This window comes from Oncorhynchus tshawytscha, linkage group LG26, assembly GCF_018296145.1.
Source record: "Oncorhynchus tshawytscha isolate Ot180627B linkage group LG26, Otsh_v2.0, whole genome shotgun sequence".
Classification (NCBI taxonomy): domain Eukaryota; kingdom Metazoa; phylum Chordata; class Actinopteri; order Salmoniformes; family Salmonidae; genus Oncorhynchus; species Oncorhynchus tshawytscha.
In genome coordinates this window covers 34301351-34318964 of record NC_056454.1, presented here as the reverse complement: position 1 = coordinate 34318964, position 17614 = coordinate 34301351, and the positions used below count along the sequence as shown (strand labels likewise).

Here is a 17614-nt window from a genome sequence, read left to right as displayed (position 1 = left end):
GAGTCATGTGTCCTCCAAAACATGACCCGCCAAGCAGCACTTAACACCCGCTCGCTTAACCCAGAAGCCTGCTGCACCAATGTGTCGGAGGAAACACCGTTCAACTGACGACCGAAGTCAGTCTGCAACTCCCCGGCCCGCCACAAGGAGTCGCTAGAGCGTGATGAACTAAGCAAAGCCACCCCGGCCAAACCCTCCCCTAACCTGGACGATTCTGGGCCAATTGCTCGCTGCCCTATGGATTGAACCCCAGGCTGTAGTGACACCGCAACATTGTGATGCAGTGTCTAAGACCGCTGCACCACTCGGGATGCCCAGCCTCCATCATTCATAAGTCGAAGAAGTTTGGAACCACCCAGACTCTTCCTAGAGCTGGCCGCCTGGCCAAACTGAGCAATCGGGGGAGAAGGGCCTTGGTCACGGAGGTGACAAAGAACACGATGGTCACTCTGACAGAGCTCCAGAGTTCCTCTGTGGAGATGGGAGAACCTTCCAGATGGACAGCCATCTCTGCAGCACTCCACCAATCAGGCTTTTTACTGAGGAGTGGCCAGACTGAAGCCACTCCTCAGTAAAAAGGCACATGACAGCTCTCTTGGAGTTTGCCAAAAGGCACCTAAAGGACTCTCAGACCATGAAAAACAACATTCTCTCTCTCTTTGGCCTGAATGCCAAGTGTCACATCTGGAGGAAACCTGGCACCATCACTACGGTGAAGCATGGTGGTGGCAGCATCATACTGTGGGGATGTTTTTCAGCGGCAGGGACTGGGAGACTAGTCAGGATCGACGGAAAGCTGAACGGAGCAAAGTAAAGAGTGATCCTTGATGGAAACCTGCTCCAGAGCACTAAGGCATCAGGACAACGACCCTAAGCACACAGACAAGATAACGCAGGAGTTGCTTCGGGACAAGTCTTTGAATGTCCTTGAGTGGTCCTTGAACCCGATCGAACATCTCTGCAGAGACCTGAAAATAACTGTGCAGCTACTCTCCCAATCCAGCCTGACAGAGCTTGGGAGGATCTGCAGAGAGGAATGGGAGAAACTCCCCAAATACAGGTGTACCAAGCTTGTAGCGTCATATCCAAGAAGACTCGAGGCTGTGATCGCTGCCAAAGGCACTTCAACAAAGTTCTGAGTAAAGGGACTGAATACTTATTATTTTATTTTATTTAACCTTTATTTAACTAGGCGAGTCAGTTAATAACAAATGATTATTTACAGTGACGGCCTACCAAAAGGCAAAAGCCCTCCTGTGGGAAGGGGGGATTAAAATAAAATATAAATATAGAACAAAACACACATCACGACAAGAATGTAAAAATATCCTTTTCTTAACTTTCTTTTGTTGCAAAAATGTTTTTTCATTATGGGGTAGTGTGTGTAGATTGATGAGGGGGGGGAATTATTTAATCCATTTTAGAATAAGGCTGTAACGTAAGAAAATGTGAAAAAAGTCAAGGGGTCTGAATACTTTCCAAATGCACTGTATAGTCCAGAAAGTTGTTGTATGTATTTTATTGTCAATGACATTGACATGGAGATATAATTTTATCATAAGGAATTACCTCAGCTTAAAATGCAATATTGAGATATATACTGTATTATATGGTACATTCTTTGCAAGTAATATAGGTACACTGTACAATGTATAAGGTTGAAAAGATAAAGGAATGCAATAAATTGAATAAGTCAAATTGAGCAGAAGCAGCAACAAAAGGGAACCAATAATGCAATAATAATAATAAAACGGGAAGACTTTCAATTCATTTTGAGCTTCAGCTTAATAGTGGAATGCATTTACCAAACAGAGTTATGGGGCAGAGCCCAGATCAACCATTCCTATGTCCCAAATGGCACCCTATTCTCTATATAGGGCCCTGGTCAAAAGTAGTGCACTATAAAAGGAATAGGGTACCATTTGGGACCTTTTGTATGTTCCCAGATCGTGTTAGTGCTGTGAGAGAGAGGCTTGCCTATATACATGTAGTCTCTCTGATGAATGCTTCCTGCAGTTTCTACCACATCAACTATGGTATATTTACAGCACACACACAAATGCATGCTCGCTCCTGTACACAAACACACACACACAGACTTTGATTTGATTTCAGGATTTGATTTTATAGCCACTATATCACACAATACAGATGCCGTCCTGTTTTGTCCCTGACCAGAGCCACGGTCTGATGTACTGCACTATGTAGGGAATGGGGTGTCATATTCATCCACAGATCCTGTCTGTTTTATTACCATAGAATAAATTGTATTAATGGCCAATGTGTGCATTTATTTCTCATCCCTTTGAAGTAGACACACAGGATAAATAGTATGTGGAACAGGAGCATCATCAAGCCGGCTGTAATCAGTGATCTCCGGCCCAGCCTCCTCGATCGATAGATCGATAGATCGATAGATCGATAGATCGATAGACTTTGACTTTTGGTCTTTCTTTATTGAAACATTCTCAATTCATTTAAAACTCACCCCCCCACTCCTAAAATAAAAAATAAAAATATATCTGGTACTGCATACATGTACCATACTCACCTTTCCATCTACCACATGATACAAATCACCATACACAAAAACCCTCTCCTACAACCGTATATCCAAAACATCTTCCCCAGCAATACAGACAGCCCCCCCAACACACCATATCTCCTCAAACATCTCCACACATTTGATCATTTTATAGAACTCAAACTCAACCCTAAGGCGCGCAGAGACCATCCCATTAAACAGTAGTAAAGGGTCTGTTATCCCCCCACCTTTGACCCTGTTCCTCCTTGTTAGCCAAATAGCTAACTTTGCCTGAGCAAACAGAAAATTCAACAAAACACATTTTTCTTTCTCCTTACTCAAATACCTGTATCCCATTATAAACATCCCAACAGCAAAAACCACCCCCAACCTGTCACACAGACATTCCAACAGAGACATTAATGGCATTAACCTGGTGCACACAGAAAACACATGAATTAAAGTTTCTTTCATTTGACAGAAAGGACACCCCTGCCCAATTCCCGGATCAACCCGTGCCAACCAGCTGTTAGTGGCCAGGGCTCCATGAAGAACCCTCCACTGGAGGTCCCCTGACCTCTTTGGTACTGGGGGTTTGTAGAGCGCCCTCCATCTAAAACCCACCATACTCTCCGCCCCACATACCCCCTGCCACTGATGTGCCTTCACTCCTGTTAGGCTTCTAATGCTCCTAACCTTAACGCAGAGGTTGTAGAGGTCTTTACCTCCCACCCCCTCAAACTCCCCCAGGCTCGGAGTGTTAAAATCTAACAAGTCCTCCAGACCCCCTTGCCAGTCTCCAGTCTCTGCCGTCACCTGCAGTGGCGGGAACATTGGGGGCCCCTCTCCCTTTGGCCTCTCAAACACCCCCTTACCGGCTCAGACAGTGCCTCCTGGACCTCCTCCAGGAATCTCTCCAGCAGCCTAAGAAACGTTATTCCTGTTTGTTGCGCCAAGACCTCCGGGGTTTTCCACCCCTCCTCTCCCAGCAGTCTCAGGTCACCCAGCCTTTGTAAACCCCCTGCCATCAGTTGCCTCTGCAGGGTGGCCGACTGAACCGATCTCAAAGGGATGGCTGGGTTGTGGAAGATAGGTTCCTCCCACACCCACTGCCCAGGCTCCACACCCCCTTCTCGTGTGGGCCTTAATAGCTGCCAGGCCCTCAGCACCGCAGAGTAAAACTCTGAGAGACCTGCTGTACTCAGCCTCTCCAGCTTCATGAGGAACAGCTGCCGGTCCAACCCTAATCCGCCAGCTCTCCTCAGCAGCACGCATGCTGGTTCCCTCCAGCCAACATCAGTGTGGTACAGCAGTCTCTGCACCGCCTTTAGTCGGAAAGCAGCCATCCTGCTCTCCAGTTCCACCAGGCCCTGTCCTCCTTCGTGGACGGTCATGTACAAAACTGCTGCCTTCAGCCAGTGTCCCGACCAAAAGAAGTCCACCAGCTTGCGTTGCAGGTCTGCAAGCAGACCGGCGGGGGGGTTGAAGACAGCCAGTTTATGCCACAAGGAAGATGCCACCAGGTTGTTGATTATCAGCACCCTCCCTCTATATGACACTTGGGACAGGAGCCACCTCCACCTGGCCAGTCTTGACACCACTGCCTGTGACAGCCCCTCCCAGTTCTTGCTGACCCACCTCTCCGAGCCCAGGTACACCCCCAACACTTTAAGCCCTTCACAACCCCACTGCAAACCCCTGGAAGCAGAGGAGGAGCCCTATCCCCCATGCCCCACATAACAGAGCTTTGCTCTTTCCCCAGTTTACCTTAGCTGATGAAGCTCCCTCGTACACCTTCAGACTGGTCTCTAGTTCCTGCATATCTTGCCCATCCCTGACCATCACAGAAACATCATCTGCATATGCTGAGACTGCTATTCCTGTCACCACATCCATGCCTGTCCAGCACACTCCCCGCAGTCTCCTGCGTAGCAGTCCTAAAAAAGGCTCAATGGCTAGTGTGTACAGCTGCCCAGATAGAGGGCATCCTTGTCTAATGCCCCGTCTCACCCAGACTGGCCTACTGAGCCCCCTCCCACCTTAACCATACATGACGCCCCAGCATACAACAGCTTCACACAGGTCACAAAACTCTTCCCAAACCCAAACACAGACATCACATTAAACAGATACTCATGATCCACTCTATCAAAAGCCTTCTCTTGATCTAAAGAGACCAGTCCAAAGTTCACATTAGAACCTCTCGACAAGTCCAACATGTCCCTAATCAAGAACAAGTTGTCCGTGATTGAGCGTCCCGGTACACAATATGTCTGGTCCTTGTGTATTATAGAGTCCAGATGGGACTTCAGTCTGTTAGAGAGGACCTTGGCAAAAATCTTGTAGTCCGCACAGAGTAATGCCACAGGCCTCCAGTTCTTAAGTTCACACAAGTCCCCTTTTTTGGGCAGGAGAGTCAGAGCCGCCCGACGGCAGCTCATCGGCAACTCTCCTACCCCGACGCATTCACGCAACACGCAAAAGAAATCCTGTCCAATTGTTCCCCAGAATTTTTTGTAAAATTCCACTGAAGTCCATCGACCCCGGGTGCACGACCGGGGACATCTGGGTTACTGCCTCTGCCAGTTCATGTGACAACAGAGGAATGTCCATTTCATCCCTCTGTGCCCGAGAGAGCTTAGGGAGTCCTGCGAACAAGACCTGAGCACACATAGGATCACACATTTCTGCCCTATACAATTCAGTATAAAACTCCACAGTCCGCTCCCGCATCTCCCCCACCACAGAGGTCACCCGCCCATCAGACAGCCGTAGACAATGCATACCCTTGGCTTCACTGCTCTGTCTTTCCAAACCAAAGAAGAAGGAGCTGGGAGCATCCATCTCCTTGAGCATGGAGAACCTAGCTCTTACAAGTGCTCCCTTTGCTTTAACCTGGAAAAAACTGCCCAGGTCCCTACGTAGTCGGCTAAGTTAGCCTGGAGGCCTACATTGCCTTGCCCCACCATTTCTACCTCCATCTCACTAATACACCGCTCTAGTTCCCCCAATACTCTCCTAGCCTCTGAGGATGAGAGAGCTGTGTACTGTTGACAGAAAAGCCAAATTTGCACTTTCCCCACATCCCACCATTGACTCAGAGACTCATACTCCTCTCTTCGCTGCCCCCATCTTTCCCAAAAAGTCTGGAAACCTGAGCAAAAAGTGGCATCTTGTAAGAGCTTTACATTGAACTTCCAATAAGATGCCTGCCGGGGCCCTGGTGAAATAGACAGCCAAGCCATGGTTATGTGGTGATCCGAAAACCCCACTGGGAGAATGGTAGCACCCAGCAGCCTATTGCTCTGATTCCTGGACATGTAAAAACGATCAAGTCGAGCTGCACTCACCCTAGCCCCAAAAACCTTCACCCACGTATACTGTCTTGTGTTTGGATGTTTAGTTCTCCAAACATCCACTAGGTCAAACTGATTAAAGATATCCTTTAACACTCCCACTGACACTGAATGAGGCTCTTCCCCATTTCTGTCTTTTGTAAAATCCATTGTACAGTTCCAGTCACCTCCGATCACCAGCGTCTCCTCAGGCGCTACTTGTGAGAGTTCCTGTCTAAGACTCCCAAATAGAACCCCTCTTTCTCTCCCTGTGTTAGGCGCATACACATTTATAAAGACAAAACACATGTTGTTCATTTCTGCTTTAACAACAAGCAACCTACCCCTACACACCTCCTTTGAGGAGCAAATTTTTACAGCCAGACCCGGTGCAAAAAGGACTGCCACCCCTGCACTAAGATTTGTCCCATGGCTCAACACACTTGCCCCTTTCCACCAGAGCCCCCAATTAACTTCATTCACCACATCACTATGCGTCTCCTGCAGAAACAACACCTGTACTTTTTTTTGTTTTACATATTCACCCAACACACTCCTCTTTCCCGCATCTCTGGCGCCATTTATATTGAGCGAGCCTACCCGAAGAGTCTCCATAAGAAGTGGGAGAAAAGCCAGCAGAGAAATAGACCAATAGCAAAGCTCAAAAAGCCCCAGTGTCAGTAAGAAATTAAACATTTAAACAGTGTCTGAAGGTAAACCTTTACGCACTGTTGTGACTCACTTCCTCAACCTAAACCGTTTCCTGGGTGAGAGGACAGCATGCCCCTCATTTCTCATAGCATGTTGTACTGATCTTACAAACTTTCTAGGATCAGGAAAAAAAGCCTCAAGATTAACTTTTTTCCCCTTAGTCTCATTCAGGAACCTTGTCAGTTCTCTCAACGTGTACTTAGACCCCTCTGGTTGACTGGCTGTCAGCTCCGGGCCAATTGAAGAGGAGTCTGAAAAAAATAACTCCTCATCCTCTTCCTCAGACTCACTTTCCTCCTCTTTTCTATCTCCCACCCTGACCACCTGCCCTTTCTCTCTGGTTAGGGCCTCACCCACAGCAACAGGCAACATTTCCATGGTGCCTTTGTCCACAACCTTTTTCCTTTTCCTCTTGACACCCTCCTCCTCCCCCTAATCTCTTACACTTCCCCACTATACTCTCCTCATCCACTAGAATAACCTGACTAGACGCAGTATCATCTGCACCACCCTCCATAGCATGACTAGGGCCAGCCTCAGCTACACCACCCTCCATAGCATGACTAGGCCCAGCATCATCTGCACCACCCTCCATAGCATGACTAGGGCCAGCCTCAGCTACACCACCCTCCATAGCATGACTCGGCCCAGCATTATCTGCACCACCCTCCATAGCATGACTCGGCCCAGCATCATCTGCACCACCCTCCATAGCATGTCTAGGCCCAGCCTCAGCTACCCCACCATCTCTAGCCTGACTAGACCCAGCCTCTGCTTCTCCACCATCTCTAGCCTGACTAGACCCAGCCTCCACTACCCTACCATCTCTAGCCTGACTAGACCCAGCCTCTGCTTCTCCACCATCTCTAGCCTGACTAGACCCAGCCTCCACTACCCTACCATCTCTAGCCTGACTAGGCCCAGCCTCATCTACACCACCATCTCTAGACTGACTAGGCCCAGCCTCTGCTGTCTGCATCTCCTTACCCCCTGCATTTTGACCTCGATTTCCCCCACTTGCGCTTGTACACTCACCTTGTCTATGGCCGTTATGTGGGCACGCAAAACTCTTGTGCCCCAAATCCCCACATTCAAAACACCGTAGACTATCTGTGCTGGCAAAACCTGCATAGAGCCCCTCCCCATGCCTCACTTTAAAATGCACATTTAGCTGTTGCTCATTATTGTTCAGAAACATAAACACTTGCCTCCTGAACGAAACAACGTGCTTAACGGCATCTGCCTGAAAACCTGCTGACAGTACACGGAAACCGCTAGCAAACTTACCAAAACGACTCAGCTCTTTCCTAATTTGATCATCTGTAATAAACGGAGGCAAATTTGCCACTACAACTCTTGTTGAAGGGGTAGAGAGAGGTGAAATTGACACCAACACATCCCTTACAAATATTCCGCTAGCAATTAGCCTACCGACCAAATTAGCCCTTTTCATGAACACAACCACAGCTTTGTTCATTCTAGAAGCAGAATGTATAAACTCAGCTCCTACCTGTTCACCGACCGCGAGCAGAACCTCCTCCACCTTAACTCCGTTCTCAGGAACACACCTGAATCCATGCTGTATCGACAGCGTCTCCTCCGCGCTAGGCTGAGAAGCCATTGCGCACACTACACCTTCCAACCCCCAGGAAAGTTACTCTGTCCTCTTCCACCCTAACTTTGAAAAAAAAAAACTTTGGATACCGCTAAAAACAAATATTGCATTAACCCTCCACCATAGAAAATAACATGTAAAGAAAAGAATCAAGAAAGTTAGTTAGGATAGAGCTTTCCACACCAAACACTCAAACTCCAAAACTCCCAGCATGCACCGAGAGAGAGAGAGAGAGAGAGAGAGAGAGAGAGAGAGAGAGAGAGAGAGAGAGAGAGAGAGAGAGAGAGAGAGAGAGAGAGAGAGAGAGAGAGAGAGAGAGAGAGAGAGAGAGAGAGAGAGAGAGACCCACAAAGAATTTGAAGAACAAACACCATTGTAAATACAACCTATATTTATGGTTATTTATCTCCCCTTTTGTACTTTAACTATTTGCATTTGAAATGTCTTCATTATTTTTTTAAACTTTTGTCAGTGTAATGTTTACTGTTCATTTGTATTTGTTCATTATCTTCTACACTTGCTTTGGCAATGTTAACATATGTTTCCCATGCCAATAAAGCCCTTAAATTTAATTGAATTTAGAGAGGGAGTGAGAGAAAGTATTTTGTTAGTCTAAGTGAAGGAGGGAGAGAGAAAGAGAAGTATTGTGTTAGTCTAAGTGAAGGAGGGAGAGAGAAAGAGAAGTATTGTGTTAGTCTAAGTGAAGGAGGGAGAGAGAAAGAGAAGTATTTTGTTTGTCTAAGTGAAGGAGGGAGAGAGGGAAAGAGAAGTATTCTGTTAGTCTAAGTGAAGGAGGGGAGAGAGAAAGAGAAGTATTTTGTTAGTCTAAGTGAAGGAGGGAGAGAGGGAAAGAGAAGTATTTTGTTAGTCTAAGTGAAGGAGGGAGAGGGAAAGAGAAGTATTTTGTTAGTCTAAGTGAAGGAGCGGAGAGAGAAAGAGAAGAATTGTGTTAGTCTAAGTGAAGGAGGGGAGAGAGAAAGAGAAGAATTGTGTTAGTCTAAGTGAAGGAGGGGAGAGAGAAAGAGAAGTATTTTGTTAGTCTAAGTGAAGGAGGGAGAGAGAAAGAGAAGTATTTTGTTAGTCTAAGTGAAAGAGGGGAGAGAGAAAGAGAAGTATTCTGTTTGTCTAAGTGAAGGAGGGAGAGAGAAAGAGAAGTATTGTGTTTGTCTAAGTGAAGGAGAGAGAGAGAAAGAGAAGTATTTTGTTTGTCTAAGTGAAGGAGGGAGAGAGAAAGAGAAGTATTTTGTTAGTCTAAGTGAAGGAGCGGAGAGAGAAAGAGAGGAATTGTGTTAGTCTAAGTGAAGGAGGGGAGAGAGAAAGAGAAGTATTTTGTTTGTCTAAGTGAAGGAGGGGAGAGAGAAAGAGAAGTATTTTGTTAGTCTAAGTGAAGGAGGGAGAGAGAAAGAGAAGTATTGTGTTTGTCTAAGTGAAGGAGAGAGAGAGAAAGAGAAGTATTTTGTTTGTCTAAGTGAAGGAGGGAGAGAGAAAGAGAAGTATTTTGTTTGTCTAAGTGAAAGAGGGGAGAGAGAAAGAGAAGTATTTTGTTAGTCTAAGTGAAGGAGGGGAGAGAGAAAGAGAAGTATTCTGTTTGTCTAAGTGAAGGAGGGAGAGAGAAAGAGAAGTATTCTGTTTGTCTAAGTGAAAGAGGGGAGAGAGAAAGAGGAGTATTTTGTTAGTCTAAGTGAAGGAGGGGAGAGAGAAAGAGAAGTATTCTGTTTGTCTAAGTGAAGGAGGGGAGAGAGAAAGAGAAGTATTCTGTTTGTCTAAGTGAAGGAGGGAGAGAGAAAGAGAAGTATTTTGTTCATCTAAGTGAAGGAGGGAGAGAGAAAGAGAAGTATTGTGTTTGTCTAAGTGAAGGAGGGAGAGAGAAAGAGAAGTATTTTGTTTGTCTAAGTGAAAGAGGGGAGAGAGAAAGAGAAGTATTCTGTTTGTCTAAGTGAAGGAGGGAGAGAGAAAGAGAAGTATTCTGTTAGTCTAAGTGAAGGAGGGAGAGAGAAAGAGAAGTATTTTGTTTGTCTAAGGACAGAGAGAATACCTGTGTTAGTCTAAGTGAAGGAGAGAGAGAGAGAGTGCTGCATTTCCTATTACACTGTGACAAACACTCACACCTAAGATAATCTTTCTTTCAGATAATAATTATCTTTCAGAAGAAAAAAATAAATAAATCATATTTATTGGGTGAAAAGCCAACATGCACACTCCTGCGAGAACCTGAGGGACAGCCAGTAAAAAGTGCAATTTTGGTTTTGTTTTGGCTTTCATACGATGTCATGTGACTTCACAGTCATGTTGAGACTGGTCTACATTATTGCTTAAATGTATTGTTATTCTCATTAATATTGTTGTTGCTGTTGATGGTAATCCCATTTCCCCTAGTACTATTATTATTGATGTCTTATTGCTGTTGGTCCTACCAGTTTTTGTTATATGTACAGTATACTTTGACAATGTAACTAATTTAACTTGCAATGTCAATAAAGTCTACTGAATTGAATTGAGAGTGAGAGAGAGTAAGAGAGAGGAAGAGAGAGAAGTTTGTTAATAGCATTAGAATTGAATTGTACCGTAATGAAGAGCATCGTACAACAAAGAGAGGAGAGATTGAGCCACTTGGTTATAGATTATAGTGTTCTGTCAGTGTTTTGTTGTGAGATCTTGTGTATGTGTATGTGTGTGGTTGTGTGTGTGTGTGTGTGTTTGTGTGTGTGTGTGTCTGTGTGCACGCATTAGTGTAAGCCTGTGTGTGTCTCTGTATGTGGCTCTAGTAAAATAATCACTCTAGGAAGTGTCAGCATGTTGAAAACTGTTCTCCTCTTATCTGTTCTACTCTACTCTGTTCTCCTCTCCTCTTTTCTGCTCTCCTCTGATCTCCTATTCTCTGTTCTCCTCTCCTCTGATCTCCTATTCTCTGTTCTCCTCTCCTCTGATCTCCTCTCCTCTGTTCTCCTCTCCTCTGATCTCCTCTCCTCTGTTCTCCTCTCCTCTGTTCTACTATCCTCTATTCTCCTCTCTTCTTTTCTCCTCTCCTCTTTTCTGCTCTCCTCTGTTCTCCTCTCCTCTGTTCTCCTCTCCTCTGTTCTCATCTGATCTCCTCTCCTCTGTTCTCATCTCCTCTGTTCTCCTCTCCTCTGTTCTACTCTCCTCTGATCACCTCTCCTCTGTTCTCCTCTCCTCTGATCTCCTCTCCTCTGATCTCCTCTCCTCTGTTCTCCTCTTCCCTGTTCTCCTCTCCTCTTTTCTGCTCTCCTCTGATCTCCTATTCTCTGTTCTCCTCTCCTCTGTTTTATTCTCCTCTCCTCTGTTCTCCTCTGTTCTCCTCTCCTCTTTTCTGCTCTCCTCTGATCTCCTCTCCTCTGTTCTCCTCTCCTCTGTTCTCCTCTCCTCTGTTCTCCTCTCCTCTGATCTCCTCTCCTCTGTTCTCCTCTCCTCTGATCTCCTCTCCTCTGTTCTCCTCTCCTCTGATCTCCTCTCTTCTGATCTCCCCTCCTCTGTTCTCCTCTCCTCTTTTCTGCTCTCCTCTGATCTCCTCTCCTCTGTTCTCCTCTCCTCTGATCTCCTCTCCTCTGTTCTCCTCTCCTCTGATCTCCTCTCTTCTGATCTCCCCTCCTCTGTTCTCCTCTCCTCTGTTCTCCTCTCCTCTGTTCTCCTCTCCTCTGTTCTCCTCTCCTCTGTTCTACTCTCCTCTGTTCTCCTCTCCTCTGTTCTCCTCTCCTCTGTTCTCATCTGATCTCCTCTCCTCTGTTCTCATCTCCTCTGTTCTCCTCTCCTCTGTTCTACTCTCCTCTGATCACCTCTCCTCTGTTCTCCTCTCCTCTGATCTCCTCTCCTCTGATCTCCTCTCTTCTGATCTCCCCTCCTCTGTTCTCCTCTCCTCTGTTCTCCTCTCCTCTGTTCTCCTCTCCTCTGTTCTCCTCTCCTCTGTTCTCCTCTCCTCTGTTCTCCTCTCCTCTGTTCTACTATCCTCTATTCTCCTCTCTTCTTTTCTGCTCTCCTCTGATCTCCTCTCCTCTGTTCTCCTCAGCTCTGTTTTACTTTCTTCTCCTCTTCTCTCCCCTCCTCTGTTCTCCTCTCCTCTCCTCTGTTCTCCTCTCCTCTGTTCTCCTCTCCTCTGTTCTACTATCCTCTGTTCGCCTCTCCTCTGTTCTCCTCTCCTCTGTTCTACTATCCTCTATTCTCCTCTCTTCTTTTCTGCTCTCCTCTGATCTCCTCTCCTTTGTTCTCCTCAGCTCTGTTTTACTTTCTTCTCCTCTTCTCTCCCCTCCTCTCCTCTCCCCTCCTCTATTCTCCTCTCCTCTATTCTCCTCTCCTCTGTTCTCCTCTCCTCCCTCATTGTATTCCCCTACCTCTGCTAAACGACTCCTGACAGAATACATTTGAAGGCTAATTATAAACTGCGTGGTTCGAGCCCTGAATGCTGATTGGCTGACAGCCGTGGTATATCAGACCATATACCATGGGTATGACAAATCCTTTCTTTTTACTGATCTAATTAAATTGGTAACCAGTTTATAATAGCAGTAAGGCACCTCGGGGGTTGTGGTATATATCCAGGCACTCCGTTTTGTGTTGTGCGTAAGAAAACCCTTTAACCGTGGTATATTGGCTGTATAAAACACCCCTTGTGCCTTATTGCTAAAATAATCATAGGTGAGGTCTGAGTAGTTTCTGAGTGACTTATCTCTGTGGGCTGGTAACAGATGGCCCCAGAGAGATACTACCAGCACATGTGCATAACACACACACGCATGCATGTACTCACACACGCATACACACTGAACCATGCATGCACCCTCCACCACTGTGTCCACCACTGTGTCCACTGTATGTGTTTATCTTCTGCTGTGGTTTAGCTGAAAGCATTAGAACCTGCTTCCCTTCCCCTTCTCCTTTCTCCCCTCACTCTGCTATCACACACACACTCCCCTCACTCATACACACACACACTGTTGTCCCATTTCATGTCCTGTTCCTTGCCCCCCCCCCACCCCACACACACACTCTCACTTGTGATAGGTAATTAACATTAAAGAATTGGCAAGCCATCCATTTTCCTTCCAGTGCTTAATTGTCTTGAAAATGTAGGAGATTACAGAGAGCAAGAGATGTATGTTCAAATAAGACTCTGTCAGGACCCGTCAGCATCACGCACACCAGCTGGCTGCCACTGAACACACACACACACACACACACAGTCACACAGTTAGTCAGTGAAACACACACTCTCACAGTCTCACACACACACACACACACACACACACACACACACACACACACACACACATACTCTTAACGAAGCACTCACACACCTACCCCTCCACCACACCACACTCACAACCTCTCCTATACCCCAAATCCTCTTCACTCTTTCTCCATTTCTCTATTCCTCCCTTCCTAACTTCCTACCTTCCTCCTTCCCTCCTCCAAAGAACACACAGAGAGCCAAGCAGTCTCCATATTTCTGATAGTCGTCTGCCTGCGTCAGAACAGAGCCATTCCCTTTCCCACCTCTGTGTTTAGCCTTCCATATCCACAGGTAATTGACTTTTAATGGACAATTAATGCTGAGCCATTCATCACACTGAATCTGAGCTGTGTTAAAGGGGGAGATACGAAGAGAGAGAGATAAAGGGAGAGAGGGGGTGGAAAGAGAAGGAGAGAGCTGGAGAGAGAAAGAGATGGAGAGTGAAGGAGAGAGAGAGCAAGAGAGAGAGCAAGAGAGAGTGGATCGACAGCACAGAGGAGCAGAGGATAGACTCCCACTCTGACAGCCTGCTTTCGTTTCAGATGGATGGGTGACAGGGTTAAAAGAACGTTAGGATATGGCAGGGATTATCGTGGATGTCTGTGTGCGTGTGTGATCACTTGTGTGTCTGTGTGAACGTGATATATTGTATGATAGCAGACACATCCCCTATACGAGGGCTATCACATCATTTCAATTCGGCATATGTAATGGAGAACATCAACACTAGCATTGACCCCCTCTCTTTCTTTCCATGCTGCTCTTCCTTCTCCTCTATCTCCCCCTCTCTCTCTCTTTCCACACTGCTCTTCCTCCACACTGCTCTTCCTCCACACTGCTCTTCCTCCACACTGCTCTTCCTCCACACTGCTCTTCCTCCACACTGCTCTTCCTCCACACTCTCCTTCCTTCTCTCTCTTTCCACACTGCTCTTCCTCCACACTGCTCTTCCTCCACACTGCTCTTCCTTCTCCTCTATCTCCCCCTCTCTCTCTCTCTTTCCACACTGCTCTTCCTCCACACTGCTCTTCCTCCACACTGCTCTTCCTTCTCCTCTATCTCCCCCTCTCTCTCTCTTTCCACACTGCTCTTCCTCCACACTGCTCTTCCTCCACACTGCTCTTCCTCCACACTGCTCTTCCTCCACACTGCTCTTCCTCCACACTGCTCTTCCTCCACACTGCTCTTCCTCCACACTGCTCTTCCTCCACACTGCTCTTCCTCCACACTGCTCTTCCTCACACTGCTCTTCCTCCACACTGCTCTTCCTTCTCCTTATCTCCACACTGCTCTTCCTCCACACTGCTCTTCCTCCACACTGCTCTTCCTCCACACTATCTCTTCCTCCACACTGCTCTTCCTCCACACTGCTCTTCCTCCACACTGCTCTTCCTCCACACTGCTCTTCCTTCTCCTCTATCTCCCCTCTCTCTCTCTTTCCACACTGCTCTTCCTCCACACTGCTCTTCCTCCACACTGCTCTTCCTCCACACTGCTCTTCCTTTCCACACTGCTCTTCCTCCACACTGCTCTTCCTCCACACTCTCTTCCCTCTATCTCCCCCTCTCTCTCTCTCTTTCCACACTGCTCTTCCTCCACACTGCTCTTCCTCCACACTGCTCTTCCTTCTCCTCTGCTCTCTCCTCCACACTGCTCTTCTTTCCACACTGCTCTTCCTCCACACTGCTCTTCCTCCACACTGCTCTTCACTGCTCCTCTATCTCCTCCACACTGCTCTTCTCTTTCCACACTGCTCTTCCTCCACACCGCTCTTCCTCCACACTGCTCTTCCTCCACACTGCTCTTCCTCCACACTGCTCTTCCTCCACACTGCTCTTCCTCCACACTGCTCTTCCTCCACACTGCTCTTCCTCCACACTGCTCTTCCTTCTCCTCTATCTCCCCCCTCTCTCTCTTTCCACTCGCTCTTTCCACACTGCTCTTCCTCCACACTGCTCTTCCTCCACACTGCTCTTCCTCCACACTGCTCTTCCTCCACACTGCTCTTCCTTCTCCTCTATCTCCCCTCTCTCTCTCTCTTTCCACACTGCTCTTCCTCCACACTGCTCTTCCTCCACACTGCTCTTCCTTCTCCTCTATCTCCCCTCTCTCTCTCTTTCCACACTGCTCTTCCTCCACACTGCTCTTCCTCCACACTGCTCTTCCTCCACACTGCTCTTCCTCCACACTGCTCTTCCTCCACACTGCTCTTCCTCCACACTGCTCTTCCTCCACACTGGTCTTCCTCCACACTGCTCTTCCTCCACACTGCTCTTCCCTCCACACCGCTCTTCCTCCACACTGCTCTTCCTCCACACTGCTCTTCCTCCACACTGCTCTTTCCTCCACACTGCTCTTCCTCCACACTGCTCTTCCTCCACACTGCTCTTCCTCCACACTGCTCTTCCTCCACACTGCTCTTCCTCCACACTGCTCTTCCTCCACACTGCTCTTCCTCCACACTGCTCTTCCTCCACACCGCTCTTCCTCCACACTGCTCTTCCTCCACACTGCTCTTCCTCCACACTGCTCTTCCTCCACACTGCTCTTCCTCCACACTGCTCTTCCTCCACACTGCTCTTCCTCCACACTGCTCTTCCTTCTCCTCTATCTCCCGCTCTCTCTCTCTTTCCACACTGCTCTTCCTCCACACTGCTCTTCCTCCACACTGCTCTTCCTTCTCCTCTTCCTCCCCTGCTCTTCCTCCACACTGCTCTTCCTCCACACTGCTCTTCCTCCACACTGCTCTTCCTCCACACTGCTCTTCCTCCACACTCTCTTCCTCCACACTGCTCTCCCTCCTCTCACTGCTCTTTCCACACTGCTCTTCCTCCACACCGCTCTTCCTCCACACTGCTCTTCCTCCACACTGCTCTTCCTCCACACCGCTCTTCCTCCACACTGCTCTTCCTCCACACTGCTCTTCCTCCACACCGCTCTTCCTCCACACTGCTCTTCCTCCACACTGCTCTTCCTCCACACCGCTCTTCCTCCACACCGCTCTTCTCCTCTATCTCCCCCTCTCTCTCATTTTTCTTTATTTTTCACTCTCTCTTTCTCTTTTTCCACACTGCTCTTCCTTTGCCTCTATCTATATCTCCCTCTCTTTTTCTCTTTATCTCTTTGCACAATGCTTTCCCTCTATTTTCTCTGCAGTGCCTGATGGTATGGAAGACCTGTCTCAAACTCCTCTTCAATACCCCCCTCCACCCCCGCTTAGAGCGAGAGAGAGGGATGGGGAGAGAGTGAGAGATAGGGAGAGATAAAGAGAGAAAGATAGAGAGGGAGAAAGAGAGAAAAGAGAAAGAGCGAAAGTTTAAAAGAAATGGGTGTGGGGGGAGATGGGCAGTTCTGTCATGGTGTTTTCTTCTTTCTCCCGAGATGGCCCAAATGAGCCGGAGTAATTATAGCCTTACCATTGTAATCTCGCCTCTTATACCACCTCCCCCTCCTCCTCCTCCTCCCCCAACTCCCCCCCCCCATTCAACTAAATCCAATTTGTTATGGTTTCAAATAAGGCCTGTTCTCTGTTCTCTTGTTACTTCGCCCCAAAGTACCTTCTCTTACTCTGAGACCAACTTAAATAGGTGAATTTGTTTTTCTTATTCTTCAGAGGCTGGGGTAATCTTGTAGCGATGTACAATGAGGACTATAGTTCTATAGCACTGGCAATATTAGTCCAGCCCCTGCTGTGGCTTTGGGATTGAATATCCTTTCATTGCCATGTGGCAGGGCCGGTCTGTGCATTTTGCTCTGCTACCGAAGTGGTAGACCACACAACTCACAGACCGGAACAGTCGAGTGCGTAGTGCCAAGTGCGTAAGTGCGTAAAAATCATCTGTCCTCGGTTGAAACACTCACTACCAAGTTCCAAACTGCCTCTGGAAGCAACATCAGCACAAGAACTGTTCATCAGGAGCTTCATGAAATGGGTTTCCATGGCTGAGCAGCCGCACACAAGCCTAAGATCATCATGCACAATGCCAAGCGTCGGCTGGAGTGGAGCAGTGGAAACGCGTTCTCTGGCATGATGAATTACGCTTCATCTGGCAGTAAGTTCTGGGTTTGGCAGATGCCAGGGGAACGCTTCCTGCCCCAATGTATAGTGAAGGAGGAATAATGGTCTGTGGCTGTTTGTCATGGTTTGTGCTAGGCCCCTTAATTCCAGTGAAGGGAAATCTTATCGT

The 17614-nt window shown here is 47.5% G+C and overlaps 1 protein-coding gene across 1 annotated transcript in view; it reads left to right on the top strand.

The window, feature by feature from the left end:
- The window catches only part of LOC112224855 (receptor tyrosine-protein kinase erbB-4-like), a 275238-nt gene that overhangs the window by 243640 nt on the left and 13984 nt on the right, over positions 1-17614 (top strand). The gene's annotated exons all lie outside the window — the stretch shown is intronic.